The sequence below is a fragment of the Sus scrofa genome, chromosome 9 (assembly GCF_054392235.1).
Source record: "Sus scrofa isolate SSC_HxYL_T2T_F1_AM1 chromosome 9, Sscrofa_HxYL_maternal_Yorkshire_Landrace_v2.0, whole genome shotgun sequence".
NCBI classification, from domain to species: domain Eukaryota; kingdom Metazoa; phylum Chordata; class Mammalia; order Artiodactyla; family Suidae; genus Sus; species Sus scrofa.
In genome coordinates, this window is record NC_139391.1 from 108,107,100 (window position 1) to 108,127,902 (window position 20,803).

At 42.3% G+C, this 20,803-nt stretch overlaps 1 protein-coding gene across 1 annotated transcript in view; it reads right to left on the reverse strand.

Annotated features, from left to right (window-relative positions):
• Nucleotides 1-15,267, reverse strand: part of NAPEPLD (N-acyl phosphatidylethanolamine phospholipase D) — a 98,540-nt gene extending 83,273 nt beyond the window's left edge. The window contains exon 1 of the mRNA XM_084977440.1: nt 15,008-15,267. The gene's annotated coding sequence lies outside the window, so the exon portion shown is untranslated. The remainder of the gene's footprint in view (nt 1-15,007) is intronic.
• Nucleotides 15,268-20,803: the final 5,536 nt, after the last annotated feature.

Sequence of the window (20,803 nt, forward strand, 5' to 3'; positions counted from 1 at the left end):
ACATTGTAAGTTACCTATGCTCCAATAAAATTCATTAATAAATAAACAAATAAATAAAAATTAGCCTCTTCTGGACTAGATTGTTCTTCCATGTACTATTGCAGTAGTTATCTTACTGGTCTACCAGCACTCGCTCTGGCATGCTTTTCCATATATAGCAGCCAGAGTTTCCTTATAAAACACAAATTCAGGCTTGCTACCTTTAAGACTCAAGACAAGCTCCTTACATGGCCCACCAGACCCTGTAAACCTCACTTTCAAAATCCTTCACAGGCTTCTACGGGTGCCAAAGACTCCTCTGTCCTCTCCCTCCCAAAGGCCCCACTGTGCCGTGTGCTTGCCTCCCCATGCACAAGGCTGCTTCTCTTCTCCTTCTTCAGCTCGGAGGAGGATTTCTCAGAGGAGTCTTTCCTGACCTCCCTGAAGAAGCTAGATTCCCATCCAGTAGGTAGTTCCAGCCCTGTCCACTTCTCCTTAGTAAATCACGATCCCAGTTTTACATCTGTGTGTTTGACCATTTCTTTAATATCTACCTCCCTGACCAGAGTGTAAACTCCAGGAGACTCCATGTCACCAATACATCTCCCAGGTTTAGCACTCAAAAAGTTAGTAAATGAAGGACTCAGCAAATATTTACTGAAAAGTTTACTTGCTATTTTTACCATGTTTCCTATGTGAATTACTGTGTAATTGATAACATTAATAACATTAAAAAACAGTCAGGAGTTCCCATGGTAGCTCAGTGGAAACTAATCTGACTAGCATCCATGAGGATGAAGATTCCATCCCTGGCCTTGCTCAGTGGGCTAAGGATCTGGTGTGGCCGTGAGCTGTGGTGAAGGTCGCAGACACGGCTTGGATCCTGTGTTGCTGTGACAGAGGCTGGCAGCTACAGTTCAGATTTGACCCCTTACCTGGGAAACTCCATATGCCATGGGTGCGGTCCTTAAAAAAAAGAGAAAGAAAAACAGTGAGACCAGAGTTAACACTAAGCTGATTTTACCGTCCAACAGAGAACAGAAAACTGGTCCAACAGGGAGAGATTCAGCTGTGGATGGAACTTAAAGAAATGGAAGTGATACAGGGTTTTAGAGCCAAATCCTAGTCTAATGGGCTTCCTGACTGGTTGAATTCAGACAGTACAATTAGGTCACAGACAGAAAACGATTTAATCATCAGGGCATTTGACTGCTTGTTCTAACTGGTATTCTAAGAAAACCTATTCCACTTCTTTCTTCTGGTGTCCCAATTGCTTCCTATCTTGAAATTCCTCTTTGCCTCCAAAGCTCAGAGTTCTGCAGACCCTCACTCTGGGGACTCACACAGAAAGACTATCTCTTCTTTTACCTGATCACTACATTGGTTTGCCTTTGTCTGTAAAACAAGGCCAGTGACATCTCTCACCAAGGATTCTCATATTAATAAAAGATTATTAAATAATTCAAGGAAGGAAGGAAGTGCATAGTATACTATTGAATAAAGACCACTTCGATGTCACTGAATATGGTATTAGTGACTCAAATGATAAAATTGTACGTGTTAGAGAACCAGTATGTCAAGCCCCACTAAATTGTGCTATGCTGATAAGGACTACTCCCATTTCTACATTGATCTTCTAAAGCAGAACAGGAAAGATATCTTATGGAGCATCTCCCTGAGCCAATTTTTCTTTGTTGCTGATGAAAAAAAAATTTTTTTTGTCTTTTTTTCAGGGCTGCACCCATGGCATATGGAAGTTCCCACGCTAGGGGTTGAATTGGAGCTGCAGCCACTGGCCTTACACCACAGCCACAGCAACACCAGATCCGAGCCATGTCTGCAGCCTACACCACAGCTCATGGCAGCACCAGATGCTTAACCACTGAATGAGACCAGGGAACAAACCTGCGTCCTCATGTATACCAGTCAGATTTGTTTCCACTGATCCATGACGGGAACATCCAGATGAGAAAATTAATAGTAAACTTAACAAAGGGAAATTTTTATTTGAGTCAACCTGAAGATTATAACCTGGGAGACAGCCTTTCAGAAAGCTCCAAGGACTGTTCTGAAAAGGTTTGGGGCGGGAGGGGAGGCCAGCATGTGCGTGATTTTGGTGAAGGGGTACATGCATCACGCACATATCTTGGTAGAAAGCTACTGCTATTCAGGAGGAATAGATACTTAATTGTTCTAGAGCTTTTCTAAGTATGGGAAGTTTCTAACGTTTTCTCCTAAAAATAACTATTTGAGGGCCAGTCTGCCAGTTTTCTGACAGCCCAAAATTCTTCATCCTGATCTTTGTCCTGAATTCCTTTCAGGATGTATTGTAGGTCAGCTACTACGTGGCTAAATGACTTGATCCCTATAGGACTGGATGTTGAGTAATGTATGTTCTTTATTTAACAATCCTCTCCCTTTAGTGACCTGAGGCATTTCATAACCAATTTGTCTCATGGTGCAAGAATGTTCTTTCTCAGGTCAGGCAAGGATTTCGCTGAAAGGCCACCCAATAAGCTACTCCTGGATTAGGCCCTGCTAACAGTAACCAAAAGTCTCTGGACAACCTGTAATGGCCCAAGAAATGGCTCCCTCTTGTTACTTCCTCCCATATCTAGAGTTACACAATTATAATCATTGATCTTATAGAACCATATAATTGGTCAATCATTTCAAATCACTTGGTTGTTATTTGCAGAGGCTCGGTCACCTTTGGTAATGCAAGAACAACAATCTTGTAAAATAGACAGAATTAAGTAATATAGCTAGTAACGCTAATAAGGTCCTAAGTGAGTGATGTTCTCTTCTAAGGAGTTACATGGCTGGCAGCAGAAGAGGGAATGCTGATCTTCATGGTAGAGCAGTTATTTAGGTATTTATATCCCTGGGGAGGTCTGGTTAATGCATAAGTCAGATGCACAAGGCACACTGGAGGGGAACGAGGAGACCCAAGTGGGCAGAGCAGATTTTGATGGTTAAATTTCTCTTGTCTTGCCTTAAAGTATGAATTTTATTTCATCCATATTAAATGAACTCATGCCTTCAGTACCATACAGTTCAAGGCCAAAGTGGTTCTGGAAAATTTCTTAGACATCTTGTGAAAGTCAAGCCCTAGGATAGTGGAGATCATGAAGCATAGAATGTGGTCAAATCTCTAGGTTCATTTCAGTGTATCACCTCCATTTCTTACACGCTGTGAGACCTTAACTTCTCAGAGCCTCAACTTCCTCATCTGTTAAGGTGATCGTATTGGTCTATTACCAGGCTATTTTCAAGGACTAAAAGAGAAACTCTTCACAGGAAGCTAAACTCCAATATAAGCTGAGTAATTATTAACTGTATATACAATAGTATCACTTTTATATACAATAAGAACATCGGGGCCTAGCTCTCCATAGAAATACAGCTATGTTATCCTATCCATTGGGCATAAGTTGTTCATAGGAACATAAAAATTTGAAATGGAGTTCCCTTACCAAGTTTGTGATTAATCTCTCTATCCAAAAATTTGTTCCCTTTCATGTCCCCTCTGACTTCAATCCTGTGCTAATGGGAACACTAATCAACCAGATTCGGATGATTAAAATTGCTATTATGGATAACATCATAGTGTACTAAAACTGATATTACAGATATCATCATTAATGTAGAAACTCAGATTGTTCCTCCAGGGCAAGATAAGCTAACAGACCTGAGACTCATGGATCACATGGCCAGAGATTCTTAAGTCAGAGACATCCTGACTGCCAAAACTATGATTAAGAAATGTCACAAGAGGAGTTCCCATCGTGGCTCAGTGGTTAACGAATCCGACAGGGAACCATGAGGTTGTGGGTTTGATCCCTGGCTTTGCTCAGTGGGTTAAGGATCCAACGTTGCTGTGAGCTGTGGTGTAGGTTGCAGATGCGGCTCGGATCCCATGTTGCTGTGGCCCTGGTGTAGGCTAGTGGCAACAGCTCTGATTCGACCCCTAGCCTGGGAACCTCCATATGCCACGGGAGCGGCCCAAGAAATGGCAAAAAGACAAAAAAAAAAAATCACAAGATACTGGGTCACCTTGCTGTACAGAAGAAAACAGACAGAACATTGTAAACCAACTATAATGGAAAAAATAAAAAACATTATTAAAAGAAAAAAAAGAAAAAAAATGTCACAAGATAATGAGTAATGCCTGCCTTTTTGTTCTTCCCCTTTTAAAAGAACTCCTAACTCAAAGACCAAGTTGAAGTGGATCTGAGGCCTATTTCCCATTCCACTGCTTGGTGTCCTATAATAAATCCTTACTTTGCTTCAAACTCCCGCTGTTAGAATTTAGCTTTCTAGATTCACGAGCCTTTTCCCTCAGTTATGAGAGCTGAATATACTAAAGTGTTAGGGGACCCAAAACACAGACATAGAAAAATAATCAAATGGGAGTACCCATTGTGGCTCAGCAGAAACAAATCTGACTAGCATCCATGAGGATGCAGGTTCGATCCCTGGCTTTGCTCAGTGGGTTAAGGATCTGGCATTTCTGTGAGCTGTGGTGTAGGTCACAGACACAACCAGTTTCCACACCGCTATGGCTGTGGTGTAGGCTGGCAGCTACAACTCCTATTCAACCCCTAGCCTGGGAACCGCCATGTGCCTCCAGGGTGGCCCTAAAAAACAAACAAAAAAAGAACAATGACCAAATGATCATTATGGGGTATAAAGCCTTAACATTGGCATATGTTTGAAGATAATGTCATATCGCTAGTGAATCAGAAGGAAGTACATTAATATAACACATGAATGAAATGTCTCCACCTCATTAAAGGTATTATTGGTAGATCAAGGATATTCTACATGAAAATTTCGAAGAAAAAATATATGTAAGATTTGATGTGAAGAAGTACGAGGATGTCTGAAAACAAATAAACATGTTCAATTTAGTCCTAAATAAATGCTGGCTTTAAAGAAAAGTCTCCAGTTTGCAGAAGAGAAAGCACCTGCATTCCTTGTGTGTATATGTTACTGAACTGAACTTGGCACTGCTCACCTGCTGCACAGCAATGCCTATGTGACATAGGGTTGTGGTGAAGGAAAGTACGGAATTTATTTGCAGGGCACCAAGCAAGGAGTAACGGCGGCTCATGTTCAAAAAGACCTGAACACCTTAGCGGTTTTCAGGTAAGCATTTTTGTTGTTGTCTTTCCTAGGGTAACACCAGTGGCATATGGAGGTTCCCAGGCTACGGGTCCTATCGGAGCTACAGCTGCTAGCTTATGCCACAGACACAATAGTGCAGATCCAAGCCACGTCTGTGACCTACACCATAGCTCACAGCAACACCGGATCCTTAACCCACTGAGCCAGGCCAGGGTTCGAACACACAACCTCATGGTTCCTAGTGGGATTTGTTAACCACTGAGCCATGACGGGAACTCCCCGGGCAGGCATTTTTAAAGGCAACATTTGAGTGAGGGCTGCAAAGTACATGACTTTCTTCTGATTGGTTGGTGGCGAGGTAACAGGGTGGTGTATCAGGAATCTCAGTCATCAGCCTTCTGGTTCCAATCAGTCCGAAATCCAAGTGCTTGTGGTCAGTATGTAGTCCCCATTCTCCATCTGGATTAGTGGGGTGTGTGTGTGTGTGTTTGTGTGTTAGTTCCTGCAGAACGACTCAAAGATGTATGTCAGATTGTTACATACATCCTTAAAGAGGAACTAGGATTCTATTTTATCACTGAACCATTGCCATTACTCTTCTTGTTTAATTGCTTTTCCTTTGTTTCTGCATTCCCTCATTCCCCTGATTAGTAGCTGCTTGTGCCTGCTCTTTGGAATTCAGGGAAGGCCTAGGCAACTAAAGCTTTTTTCTACAAACAAGAAATGGAGGACATACAGGGGCCTTTGTACCCGGGAGGGTGCTAGAGTCCTGCTCAGTATCAATTTCCCCTTTCTTTAATTTCTTCATTACTGAGGGGAACAAGGGAAGGACAAGAAAGGGAATAAAGTTTTGGATAGAGAAGTTAATCATAAATTTGGCCTAGGAACTTGGTTTTAGGGGGACTCTGCTATATGCTATATGTGTACACATGCATATATACAGCATCTCTTTTCCCAAGAAAAATTTTTTTTTTTTGCTGCAAATAAATGGGCGATTTTGTCATTCACATCACCATTTTATTTTTAAGATGGGGAAAGGAGCTCATGAATCATTCAAACTATCTTTTTATGCCTCAGCAAAGTCCTACCACCTTAGAAGCAGGCTGATTGGAGACAAAGTGACAGGTCTGCTTTTAGAGTGTCTTTTAAAGCTCTTGGTAGCTAATGTCTAGAAACAAAAATTGTGCATAGACATTGCAGCCTGATCCTCCCTGAAGGAAAATCCAAATCACCAATTTCAAAAGCCTGAGCTTTGCTAATGAGGAACATTGCAATTTGCAGACATTATGTTTTACTTGAGGCCAGATTTCCTTACAATTCAAAAGTACCAAGAATCCATTTCAATGCTCTGAAGACTCTTCAGGCTATGGTTCAGCTATTAATCATGGGGGGGAAAACCTATTTTCAACTTAATTGGTTGGAAGACAACCTATAGACATAAAAATACAATTCATGGCCTACTAATGAACAGCTATTCAAAAGATGCTCACATTGAAAGCCCTATTTATATACATTTTAAGAAATGTATAAAGAATACTGCTAAATTCACATAAAATCCTTCTGGTCTTATTTGCTTGCTCTGTTTTATTAGTTTCTACTGCTGCTTCAATGAGTGAGAAGAATCTTTAGGCAGAAGCCATTGAAATATTTTAAACTTTGTGCTTATTTTTATTCAATACTCCTGGCTGAGTCACAAAAATGCTGATGCTGGCAAAGTAGCCATAGGAGAATAAGAGGGATTTTTAGGTGCTTCATCTTCTCAACACTACTTTATAACTATTGTTTTAAAGCTCGGTGGGATCAGCTATGGTTTGACTGCCTGTTTTGCCAGCTTTTGTTATATTTTTTTATATCTGAAAAATCGGTTCGGAAACTATCTAGGCTTAGAATGATAGAATTTCAGGTTCAGAAGGAGGTTCTAGCAGAAGACAGAATTCCATGCAAAGGGTTTAACCGAGGATAATTTAATAGCAAGATTACTTACAGGGATGTAGACAGGGTTAAGGGGTCAGAAAAAGGGATGAGGAACCACCCAAAACTGTTTGTGTGTGGCTGTGGAGTGAGAGTGCTGAACCCTAACCACTAGACCTCAAGCACCAGCAGGCTTGATATAGGTCCCCAGTCCTTGTCCCTTTGGAGAAAAAAATTCAGCAAAGAGACTGAGGGTAGTGAGGCAAATTGTTAAGAGAGAGACTGAAGCAAAATAGATGGAACTAGAAACTCTCATGCTAAGTGGAGTAAGTCAGAAAGAAAAAGACAAATACCCTATGATATCACATATTTGGAATCTAACACATGGCACAAATGAAACTTTCTTCAGGAAAGAAAATCATGGACATGGAGAACAGACTTGTGGTTGCCCAGGGGGAGGGGGAGGGAGTGCAATGGACTGGGAGTCTGGAGTTAATAGATGAAAACTATTGCGTTTGGAGTGGATAAGCAACGAGATCCTGCTGTTTAGCAGAGGGACTATATCCAATCCCTTGTGACAGAATATGATGGAGGATAATGTGAGAAAAAGAATGTATATCTATGTGTGACTTGGTCACTTTGCTGTACAGTAGAAATTGACAGAACACTGTAAACCAGCTATAATGGAAAAAATAAAAATCATTACAAAATATTTTTTAAAAAAGAAAGAATGCATGCAGAGAAAGGAATAGCAGTCTCTGGTGGGGCAATTTGGTCAGAGAGAAAGAGACAGAAACAGAAAGCAACATGTGTTTGGAGGTGGTTTAAATCACCTGCATGGGGCAGTCCTTTCAGGCTTCCTCTGGCCAGTCGTCTTGCTTTGTCTGGCCTTGAGTCCACACTTGGCCTGACCCGGGGCCCTTCCCTGTGTGTCTGAGCATCTTTTAGCCAAAATGGCTTCTAGTACAAGGGTCTTGGGGAGGTTGACAGGATGTACTATGGTCCATTGCCCCCTCCCATCTATGACCCCTGAGGAACATTTCTGTGTGTGTGTAGTTCAGGGGTTCTCCTTGAACTCAAGAATGACAAATACATCTATCTTTTATCCAAGCAGGACTCAGCCCCTCCTTGCTCCTACCATAACCTTTATCTTTTTTTTTTTTTTTTTTTGGTCTTTTTAGGGCCACACCCATAGCATATGGAGATTCCCAGGCTAGGGGTCCAATCAGAGCTGTAACCACCAGCCTACTCCACAGCCACAGCCACGCGGGATCTGAGCGACGTCTGCAATCTACACCACAGATCATGGCAACACCAGATCCTTAACCCACTTAGTGAGACCAGGGATCAAACCCGCATCCTCATGTAACCTAGTTGGGTTTGTTAACTGCTGAGCCACGTTGGGAACTTCATAACCTTTGTTTTGAAGTGTCTGTCCACAGGGGACAGATTCTAGTTGCTCAGCCCGGGACTCATCTATCTCCTGCCTCAGGACAATTGGTGGGATTGTCACTACTCTGGCCATGAAAGGCAAGGGCAGAAGACAGTGTTGTGAGTGCTGGGTGAGCTGTAGCTGTAGTCCTACCCAGAGGAACACAAAACCACTGCTGGAACACAACTGCTGAGGCAGCGGAGGAGAAGGAAGAAGTGCCCCCATCTCCTACCCTCCATTCCCTGGCAGTGCCTCCTATTGGATGAACCAAGGGAAGCCAGAGGCCAGGAGCCTGGATGTTGACATCTGCAAGGCTCAGCTCCCACCTGGCACACAGATCAGGGGACAGGGGAACAGAATGAACGAGGGGAGGTGGGGAGCAGAGAATAACCCAACAGACTCTGAGAGGTCCACAGGTCCAATGGTTCTTAGACCCATGCAGGTGGCAAAATATGAAATAAAATTCATATTTTATGGCAAAGCAAGAAAAAATTAAACATAAAAATTCTCTGCCCTTTGGTCTCCTCCCTCCCACCTACTCCACATTGTGCATCAACCAAATGTTACCTGTTGGCGGAAATACCTGCTCCACCATAGAGAACAACATTCTCCAAGCATCAACAAGACAACTCCTTAAAAGGTATCATTCCTTCTTGATCTTATGGAGGCAGGAGATAGACGGGTCCTAGGCTGAGCAACTGGAATCTGTCTCCTATGGACAGATACTTTTAATATTATGGCAGGAGCGAAATGGAGCTGCATCTTGTTTGGATAAAAGAAAAAGAGACCACTTTTTTTCTCATCTTGAGGTCAAGGAGACCTCCCCAACTGTACATGCACAGAAAGGTTCCTCAGGGGCCAGAGAAGGAAGGAGGAGGGGTACCAGACCCCTGTTAGCTTCCCAGGAACCCTCATGCTAGAATCCATCTGGTTACAAGATGCACATACATAGGGAAGGGCCAAATGTGGACTCAAGGTCAGACAATGTTAGATGACTGGCCAGACTTGAACCATCCCCAAAGCACAGGGTGCTCTTTTTTCCCTCTTTGCCTGTTTGCCTCCCTCCCTCTCCCTGTCCCTCCCCTTCCCCATCGTTCTGCCCCCCACCCCAACTCCCGAGCCTGCCCTATGCTTTCTCTGCACCTATCTTCTCTCTTAATAAACATATTATTTGCCTCACTACACTCAGTCTTTGCTGAATTTTTCTTCAAAGGGACAAGGTGTGGGGACCTACATCAGTCCTGCTAGGCCTTGAGGACTAGCGATGAGGGTTCAGCAGTTCACTCTGGTCTCAAAGAGAGAGAGCAGTGAGTGATGGCTTGGAGTGAGATCTTAATTTTCTGCTCAGAATTGAAGCTTGGTGTCCTGGATGAAAAACCAGGAATCCTAACCACTAGACTAGCTAGGAGCTAAAAATAGAATTGCCCTTATTCTTGCCCCTGATGAAAGCAAGAATGTTTCAAGGAGGCAAAGACTGTGAAAACAGATATAAAGTTTGTGAGAGTCACAGTACAACATGAGGGTGAGCACACAGAGAATTGGTTTAAGTCAGAAGCAAAGAAATATACACTCTAAAGAGGAGTATGGGTGAGGGAATCCCCCCTGAGTGAAGAATGCACCAGAGGTAATTAATTCACTTATATAGGGTAGTTCCTCTGGGTCTTTGCATACCTTTGGCCAATTATCTTGTTTTATTTCTCACACCTGACTAGATGCAGGATACTGCCTGATTTGTGTGCTCATCTCTTGGCAAAGATGGATTTCAGAGTCAAGAATGCTGGAATGGTATCAGGACTTATTATGGCCTGGTGCTCCCCTCTCTTTTTGACCTCTAGGTGTCTTACTGCACATGTGTAGTTGGGGAGATCTCCTTGACCCCAGGAGTGATTGAAGTGGTCCCTTTATCTTTGTACTCCAGCAGAGCTCAGCTCCTGCAATTAACTTTTTCCTGGAAGTGTCAAAGAGAAGCAAGGCCCAATTTACTTGGCCTAACAAGCCCCAACTGTTCTCAGTCCAGGGGCCCATCTATCTCCTACCTCAACCCTACAGCCTCCTGAGGACATCATTAAGAGGTCTCATGACCTACCAGACTGATGCTTAGACCTGGATGGTGTCAACTCAGTAATACATCATTTGTTACACAGCCCTCTGTCTTAAAAAACATATTAAGCTCTGTCTTAACTCCTAATGGTCAAAGCAACTCCCAGAGCTTTCCAAGATGCTCTTTCTGGGTTATAATTCTCAAATTTGAGTCAAATAAAATTTTCCAATTCTTTTTTAGGTTGACCAATTTTTTTGTCAACCAAAGTACATGGAGATCAGCATATTCCTTACACAGTAACTTCAGTCTAACCAACTTTAACTGCCCACCTACCTTATGTCAGGCTCTGCTAAAAGCAGGCAAACTTGGGGATGCATAAAGCATAATTCTCCATTTCAGAGGAAACTAGAGCCTAAACCAGAACAGACGGTAAGGAAGAAATTTCAATAGAACATGTCCTGTCTAAACTAAAGCATAGGTGCAGTCACCTACTGTAGCATTGTTTGTAAGAGCAAGAAATGAGGTGTAAATTATCCATCAACTGGGGATTGGTTAAATAGTGAGACCTCAATTCAGTAGAATCCTATGTAATTGTATACTTACTATTTAAAATGGAATATTTAGGAGTTCCCATTGTTCCAGTCCTTGCATCTGACTGGACACAGGACACTGCCTGATATGTGTGCTCTGTTGTGGCTCAGTGGAAACAAATCTTACTAGCATCCGTGAGGATGCAGGTTCCACCACTGGCTTCGCTCGGTAGGTTAAATGATCCAGCATTGCTGTGAGCTACGGTGCAGGTTGCAGATGTGGCTCTGATTTGGCATTGCTGTGGCGTAGGCCAGCAGCTACGGCTCCTGATTCAACCCCTAGCCTGGGAACCTCCGTATGCCTTGAATGTGGCCGTAAAAACAAACACACAAAACGTATATTTAAAATTGTGTATTAAAAGATCTTTAAATTTTTTTTATCTTTATATAATGACATGGAATAATTCCTGAGATATATTGTTTTAAAAAACAGGAGCCAATGTGGTGTAGGCCAGCGGCTATAGCTCCGATTTGACACGTAGCCTGGGAACCTCCATGTGCCATGAGTGTGACCCTAAAAAGACAAAAAAAAAAAAAATTAAAAAAAAAAAAACAGGAGCCAAATGTTGACTATAATATGCTGCCATTTGTATTTTAAAAAGGGTGAAAAGAAGAGAAAAAAAGAATACGGAGTACATATACATGTGTTTGCTTGTACAGTCGACTCTTGAATAACGCAGGTTACAGTACCACAATCACAGGTGCTGTGAGTGGTGGTGGGGAGCGCAGAGGACTAAGTTATGCTGGAGTTTTCAAGTGCATGGAGGGTCAGTGTCCCAAGCCCTTTGCTGTTCAAAGCTTAACTATATGTAGTCAGTCTCTCAAAGGAGTCATGGCCAAGTGGTAATACTGCTTGTTTCTATGGAAGGGAAATGGGCGGCTAGGGGGACAGGGTAAAAAGACCTATTTTTTATCTTCTTGAGCCTTTTAATTTTGAAGCATATGAATGTGTCACCGATTTAAAAGATACTCTAATGAAAAGGAAAATTTAGAAGTCAACACACAATGGTAACTGTACAGAGTGTACGGCACCCATAGGAGGGATCCATAGCCTGGTCAGGGGAGGTCAGGTCAGGTCTGGAGAATGTGCTGCCTGAACTGAACCTTGAAAGAAAGCAACAATGGACTGGAGGGGCAGGGCTCAAGAGACAGAATGGTTTAAGCAATTGCCAGAGCCTATAGGCCTGGGGCGGGGAGGGGGGCACCTTGGCAACTTAGGGGAAGCTGTGACTGGAGCCAAAAGGTACAGTGGAAGTGACTGCAGAGCTGCACTTCCTCTGGAGAGGGCAGGAGAGCTGGCACCCTGCTGTCTAGTCTGGTTTTTGAAAATTTTTTTGTCTTTTTAGGGCTGCACCCTTGGAATATGGAGGTTCCCAGGCTAGGGGCAGAATCGGAGTTGTAGCCGCCAGCCTACACCACAGCCACAGCAATGCCAGATCCGAGCCGTGTCTGTGACCTACAACACTGCTAACGGCAACAATGGAATCTTAACCCACTGAGGGAGGCAGGGATCAAACCCTCATCCTTACAGATGTGACTTAAAACACCTGGGCCAGCAGGAAATCCAAAAACAAAATCATCTCCAATTATAAAGGCGTTGTGGTGGAGCTTCCTGGTGATTCATCAGGTTAAGAGTTTTCACTGCTGTGGTGTGGGTTTGATCCCTGGCCTGGGAACTTCTGCATGCTATAGGCAAGGCCAAAAAAAAGATGATGCGGTGTATGTATGTATATATGTATACATACATACAGTAGAATGTTAGCTTTTAAGAATGAAATATTGCCATATGCAGCAATATGAATGGACTTAAGAGATTATCATACTAAGTGAAGTCAGTCAGGTAAAGACAAATATTGCATGCTATCACTTAAATCAATCTTGTATATGCGAAACTGAAGCAGACTGACAGACACAGGAAACAAACTTATCATTACCGAAAGGGAAAAAGTGGGGGAGAGATAATTTAGGAGTATGGGATCAATTTTACACATCACTGTATATGAAATAGATAAATAACAAGGATTTACTATATAGCATAAGGAAATAGAATCAGTATCTTGTAATAACCTCTAATGGTTATTATACACACACACGTCTGAATCACTTTACATCTGAAAGTAGCATAATATTGTAAACCAACTATACTTTAAAAAATCATCTGCCATTGATTTCTCTTTTTGGTCATTGTGAGATCAATGTTCAAATCTCACAACATGAATTAAGAAACACCACCACTAACCACTCTATGTTCTCCCCTCCTCCTTCCTCCTCCTGAGGCAAAAAATATAAATTAATGAAGCCAAATTTGCTAAGTGCTTCCACTTAGAAACACATAAAAGAGCTGCACACAACTTCGAAGTCATGCGCCAAGGCACAATGTAGGCATTCCATCCACTGGAGCTACATTCATCTTGAAGACAAGACACCAATGAACAGACACTCATTTGCCTATTCACCAACTATGAGCTCCCCCGGGTACTGGACATGATGTTATTCTTAGGGATGCAGAGGTGGGTAAAACAGGCCCCCCCACCTTCCCAAAGGTCATGGCTAATAGGGAAACAGGTCAATTCAATCAACCCACCAACATATAAAATTACTATTTTTGAGAAGTGCAGTGAAGGAAAAGAAGGTGTACATGAGACAATAACGGGGAACGTTGTTGCTCTTGGAAGGATCTTAGGGCAAGTTCTCAAGAAGCTGAGCCTGAAGTGGGGATGCTTGTGCAAGCGACTCACTGAGAGTGCTCTCAGGAGAGGCCCCTAAGAGGGTGACACAGCAGAGTGAAGGCAGGGGAGCATCTGTGCAAAAGATCGGGTTTCAGGAGAGCTCTAGCCTCAGCCTGATCCCACCAGGAGCTCTGAAGCTTGATTCCAGGCCCATATTTGTCCCACTCAAAGGCAATAGGGCTGAGCTGTTTTACCCTCATATCAATCAATAATTGGTTAAGGCTACCCTCTGCGGGGGGAAGAATAACCTCCCAGGCATCTTTCATCAAGGCAGTTCCCATCATCCAAAGGAGGTACCCTGGAGAAAGGTGTGGGGGGTGAGCGCTTAGCAGGAGCCACACCTGCTGTAGCTAATGGACGTTTGCTATTGGGTACAGGTGATGAGACAGGCATCGGTAGCATCTGCTGCAGAGCGTCTAGGGGGGCTCCTCTGAAGATGTGACTTTTGAGCTAAGTCTTGAAGGATAAGTAAGAGCCAAAAAAAGAGTATTCCAGTTTCAAGAGACAACATGTGCCTGAATAAAAAACAAAAGTATCATCAGGGCTGGAGAACTTAGCTGTAGAGGAAAGTGGATTATTTTGGGGAGAGCCCAGGTCATTTTGGATTCTATCCTAAGGACAATGAGAAGCCATTGAAAGGCTTTAAGTGGGGGACATAATCCTCCCCCCAGTATTTTCATAGCTCTTTGGACTGGTCAGGAATGAGTGAGAAGAGGAGATGCTGGGAAACCCGATAGGAGGCTGGTTAATAATCATCTAGGCTACAAGTGAGGGTGGTTTCAACTAGGGTGGGATGGAGATTGAAAGGGAAAAGGGACTCAGGGTGTGTTTTGTACGTAGAACCATCAGAATTCAGTAATGAATTGTTGGAGATGGGGCAAGTTTTCTATCTTCATGGAAAATCAAAGTAAGAATTTATATTCATACCATTTCTCCTCTTTTGTCTGTAATATGCAAAACACAGGCTTAGAGCTTAGTGTTAAGGGGTCCTTTTTCCCCCTTCTTTTCCTGTTGCTGTGGCAAACTGAAAGAGACTGGCAATAAAGCCAGATAACAAAATAGTCACTCTGCAACAGCTAACCAAACTTCTCGAGATAAAACTGTGTATTTGTTTTCTGTGGCGGCACAAGTTAACATAAATTTAGGAGCTTACAGCAACATCCATCTATGGGCTCACAGGTTCCAAATAGCTTACCTGAGTTCTCCATCGCAGAGCTTCCCAAGACTACAATCAACATGTCAGAACTGGCGTCTCTTAGGCTTGGAGTCCTCTTCCAAGAACAAGATAGTTGGAAGAGTTCATTTTCTTGAAGTTGTAGAACTCTTGACATCTTACTTCTTCAAGTCCAGCTGGAGAATCTTTTACCTCTGACCCTTTTACCTATTTTATTTTGGGTCCTGCAATGATTCTCACAGCTAGCTGCGTTCTTCATCCACGCACGAGCCGAATGATCCACTGCTAACAGTCACCTGACCCTTTTAAAGGGCTCACCTGATTAGGCGACATCCCCCCAGGATTATTTGATTATCTGAAATTCAACTTATTAGGTACTTTAATTCCACCTGAAAAATGCCTTCACCTTTGCCATATAATGTAACCTAATCACAGGAATGAGATTCCATGGGGGGGGGATTTTTATAAGGGTATGGGTTATTGGGGGACATCTTAGAATTCTACACGCACACTGAGACTAAAAAGAGATCAATGGAAAAAAGGTTTCATGCAGCTTATGGATTTGGTGGGAATTTTTAAAAATACTTTTATCATTAATTTCTACTTAATGGATTAGAGATCTCTATACAAATTTGGTGAAATCAGCCAGGTTTAAGAAGAGAGGGATGGGAGTTCCCATTGTGGCGCAGTGGTTAACAACCTGACTAGGAACCATGAGGTTGCGGGTTCGGTCCCTGCCCTTGCTCAGTGGGTTAAGGGTCCGACATTGCCGTGAGCTGTGATGTAGGTTGCAGACGCGGCTCGGATCCCGCGTTGCTGTGGCTCTGGCGTAGGCCGGTGGCTACAGCTCCGATTCAACCCCTAGCCTGGGAACCTCCATATGCCGCAGGAGCAGCCCAAGAAATGGCAAAAAGACAAAAAAAAAAAAAAAAAAAAAAAAAAAAAGACAAAAGAAGAGAGGGATGCATACAGGTCTAGGTAGATAGATAATCAAAATTGACTTGATTAGCTTCCCTCCCCGGAAATCTAAATTACTTAATTGGGAAATCATCATTCCTGCAATTTCTGAATTGCCTATACTTTTCTCAGATACTGGATGACTGAGTAAATGATGAAAATAGTTTCAGTGCTTACTCCTCTAAGAATCTCATACCCATGTCTGAAGAATGCATCTTGCAACCCAGGCGATTTCATACTCTTGCAAATATTTTTTTGAGATCTATATAGAAGATTCCTCTACATCAAATTAGAACCTAGATTCTGTCTTCTTCCTCTCTTCTCTACCAAGCCCCTGGTAGAGGGCTTCTCGTTAAGATTTAGCAAGTTTAAGTCTATCCTAAAGATACCACTGGAGTCATCTGGAGCAGAATATTTGTCTAGAAGGCACTGTAGGCCTTCACCATGGGAAAGACAGTGTCTCTAGGAAGATTTGTAGAGTGAATAGAGCCCAGGGGCAGGAACTTGCACTGGACATCAATCCAGGGCAAATCAAGGAGGACTGAGTGGATGACAAATGGAGAACAAGATAAGGAGGTAATGTGTGATGTAAGAGTCCCAGAAAGACCACTGAGTGTGCAAAGATCCTCACACTTTGGAGTCATCTAGACCAGGAGGAAATGAAGGTGAGGAAGACAGAAAATCAGATTTTGCTGGCATCATAAATCTGGGACTTAGTTTCCTATAGAAGAGAAATGGTGGCCTGAGTGTGGGTAAGTAGGAGTTCAGAATTTTCAGAAATTATGTTTCTTCTACTATCCTTTATTACTTGATTTCTAGATGATAAACACAAACCAGAAATTTGAGAGCTGCGAAGTTGTTGGTACAAAGTTCCCTACATTTTCTTCTGCCTCTGCCCTCAAGGACAAATCAGGCGACCTCTAAGTATTATGCCCACAGACGCATACTCATGCAAACTCTGCCACATTCAGGTCATAGAAAAGTGCACAAGAAAGACTTTGACAATGGACGTGGGGGCCATGAGCTACATTCCCAGGGATTGACTGTGGCCTCTGTTCCCATGGTGATTATACATTCAACTCAGGGCCTCCTTCCCACACAGCATAACATCCATTAAGAGGCAAAAAACAAAAGGAAATAAAGCCAAAGCACTTCAATGAGTCCAAACTGGGCACAAAGGCTGCTAGCACCACCACCAGATGCAGGGAGCTTCTCGAACTGTCGCATTACACATCTCATAGCACACTAATCGCTCCCTCCTCATTAGGGGGCCATTGTAGAAAAGGCTGGATCAGGAAAGCTTTATGAAACATGCAAAGATTTTTTCACTCCAGTTCATTTGCAGTTCCCTTGATTACCTTATTAGTTATGCCCAGAAGAACAATTCCAAATTTTTCTTCCCATTCCAATTTGTAAGAACCACTGTGACTAATATGTCTGTGTGTGTGTGTGTGTGTGTGTGTGTTTGAGTGCAGGGTTGTGATACATGAAGATCAATAGATAGAAACAGTACCATTCCCAAACTATTCCTCTCCCATAATACAAAAATATTTTTGGAACTGTAACTTCATTTTTTTCCCCTTAATTCCACTTCTTATTTTAAGACAGTTGTAGATTCACATGCAGGTGTAAGAAAAATAATGCAGAGAGATCTCAGGCACCCTTCATCTATTTTGCCCTAATGGTAAGGTCTTTCACAAGTGCAACCCAATATCACATCCTGGAAATTGACAATGATATAATTCACTGACCATCTTCATATTTTGATAGTTTTACATGCATTCCTTTGTAGATATTTATTTCTATGAAATGTTCTCACATGTGTAGATATGTGTAATCATCACCATTTCAAGAGAGAGAAAAGTTCCATCACTTCCAGGATCTTGCATGCTACCCTTTTATGGTCATGCTCACCTCCTTCTCCCTGTCCTCCTCTTCTTTCTGCCTCAACCCCTGGCAATCAATAATCTCTTCCCCATCTCTGTGATTCTGTTATTTCAAGAACGTTTTAGGGAGTTCCCATCGTGGCTACCTGGTTAAGGAATCCGACTAGAAACCATGAGGTTGCAGGTTCAATCCCTGGCCTTACCCAGTGGGTTAAGGATCCGGTGTTGCTGTGAGCTGTGGTGTATATTGCAGACATGGCTTGGATCCCGAGTTGCTGTGGCTGTGGTGTAGGCTGGTAGCTACAGCTCCAATTGGACCCCTAGCCTGGGAACCTCCATGTGCCATGGGAGCGGCCCAAGAAATGGCAAAAGGACAAAAAAAAAAAGAATGTTTTATAAATAGGATCGTGAAGGACATAGCCTTTTAAGATTGGCATAACTCTCTTGGGGTCATCCATATTGTTGCTTTGATCAAGAGTTCATTCCTGTTTAGTGCTGAGTAAGAGTCCATAGTGTGAATGTACCTCAGTTGGTTTAACCAAGTACCTAGCAAAGGACATTTTGGATTTTTTCCAGTTTTTGGCCATCATGAATAAAGTTTTTACTAATATTCATGCAGATATTTTGATCTCTGGCATAAATGCCCAAGAGTACAATCTCTGGGTTATACAGTAAGCACATACATAATTTTTTTTTTTGGTTTGTTTTTTTTGCAGAGGGGGCTGCACTGGAGGTATATGGAAGTTCCCAGGCTAGGGGTTGAATTGGAGCTGTAGCTGCCAGGCTATGCCACAGCCACAGTAACATGGGACCAAGCCACATCTTTGACATACACATACAGCTCATGGCAACACCAGATCCTTAACCTACTGAGCGAGGCCAGGGACCGAACCCACATCCTCATGGATACTAGTTGGATTCATTTCCACTGTGCCACAATGGGAACTCCATGAATTCTCGATTCTATTACATTGTCTACTCTTTCTTTCTTTCTTTCTTTCTTTCTTTCTTTCTTTCTTTCTTTCTTTCTTTCATTTCTTTCTGGCTGCCTCCATGTCATATGAAAGTTCCCAGGCCAGGGATTGAATTTGTACCACAGCAGTGACCAGAGCTGTTTCAGGAACAACTCCAGATCCTTAATCAGTGGCACAGGGAACTCCTGATTGTCTGCTCATCTATGTCAAGATCACGGACATGGATGATCATAATAAATAATAATAAAGAAAAAGTTTGGAATATTGTGAGAATTACCAAAATGTGATACAGAGATACTATGTGAGCAAATGCTATTGGAAAAATGGTGCCAATAGACTTACTTAATGCAGGATTGCCACAAGCCTCCAATTTTTAAAAAACATAATCTTTGAAGCACAATAAACTGAAGTGCAATAAAACAGGGTATCTGTAAATACATTTCAGGTCAAGCCCTAGCTTTTCCTTTTAAGCTTCTTGGTTTGCCTGTTATCCACTACCTCCGGGCAGTCACAAAGTTACAACTGCCTCAATATTTTTTGACAAGGATCCCCAGAAAAAGGCTTTTTGCTTTAAGCCAGGTCAAATAAAAGCAAACTTGCAAGTGAGATCAACCAGGGAAGCCCTAGACAGGTCAAATAATCTCAGCTCTCTGGGTCTGAGGCCTTGGAGGAGTTCCAACCCAATTTTGCTCCCTCTGGTGGCTGCCAGGCTGCTGATTTTCATCTTGGCTGTGGGATATTGGTTTTCAAGGCTACCATGGAGTTAGGAGGAAGGGGTTAGGGACAGAGTTAAATATTATATGTTTAAACATTTTTAAATTAATAAACTACAAAGCTCTTACTGAGATTTAACTGTTTTTATGGAGAAAAAGCTCCCCAGATCACTGCAAGCCTTTGTTTAATTTCCAGAGTACTGAAAATGTTGATTCTGGCCATTTTTTTAAAATCAGCTTTCTCATTTATTTTATGAAAAGAAGAGAGAATTTTCAGAGGTTTTTATTCTGTCATTTCCATGACATCCTACACTAAGTTAGAATTAAGATGTGGTAAAATTTCTCAGATACTTCTTGTGATTATACCTAAATATATTTGTATATATGTATGCATGTTTGTAGTTCTTTATTAATGTTAACACACCTGTGTTTTAGAATCATGAAGGGATAATTGTGGCTGTTTTTATTATGTAATAGATGCTGTGGGCTGAATTTGTGGATCATAGCAGAGGCGAGAAGTGGAGAGAGATGGGTCTGGAAAGATAAGTAGCTGTCAGATCAAGAAGGGTCCTATTTATCATACAGATGTTCTGAAGGTCAGGTTCTTATCTTGTCGCAGAAAGAATTCAGAAACGAGATGGAAAATTGAAAAAAAAATGAGGATTTATTTAAACGAGAAATACACTTCTTAAAGAGAAGTGGGCAGAGAGGCAAGCAGCTGCCCTGCATTTTTTGGCACACCAGTTATATAGGGCATCTAATTTTATGGGTGGAATATTCAAATCCCTGGGAAGGTGGGCTTTGGGGGTCATATTCCTTAATTCTCATCCCAGCTTGATCTTCCCAAAGCGAGGAGGGATTTTTGTCCTTATTTAGTTTTATTAGAAGCGTCATGGCGTTGGTGTATGATGGGTACCTGTTATCTGCATAACTAATTTTTATTATAATTTTATTATAGTTAGGGCATAATGAGCAACAGGTTACATCCAGCATTGGAGATTCATGCTCTTTGTCTGCCTCTAGGGCACTTATCACCCCAAAAGGTGTGGCTTCCTATTAGTCTGGAGGTTCCAGCTTTTCTCTATCCACACATGGGCCCTGCTATTTGCATGAGGTGTGGTTTCCTGCCATTTGGCCCCACGCACCCCTTCTCTGCTTGTGTCTAACTGTTTGCCTGCTGTCACTTTATCCTGACCCAGGGAAGTTACTGTGGGGTTCTTTATAATGGGACTGTCATGCTAAAAGGTGCATTCTTAAAAGATGCCTTGGATAAAAAACTATGACAGT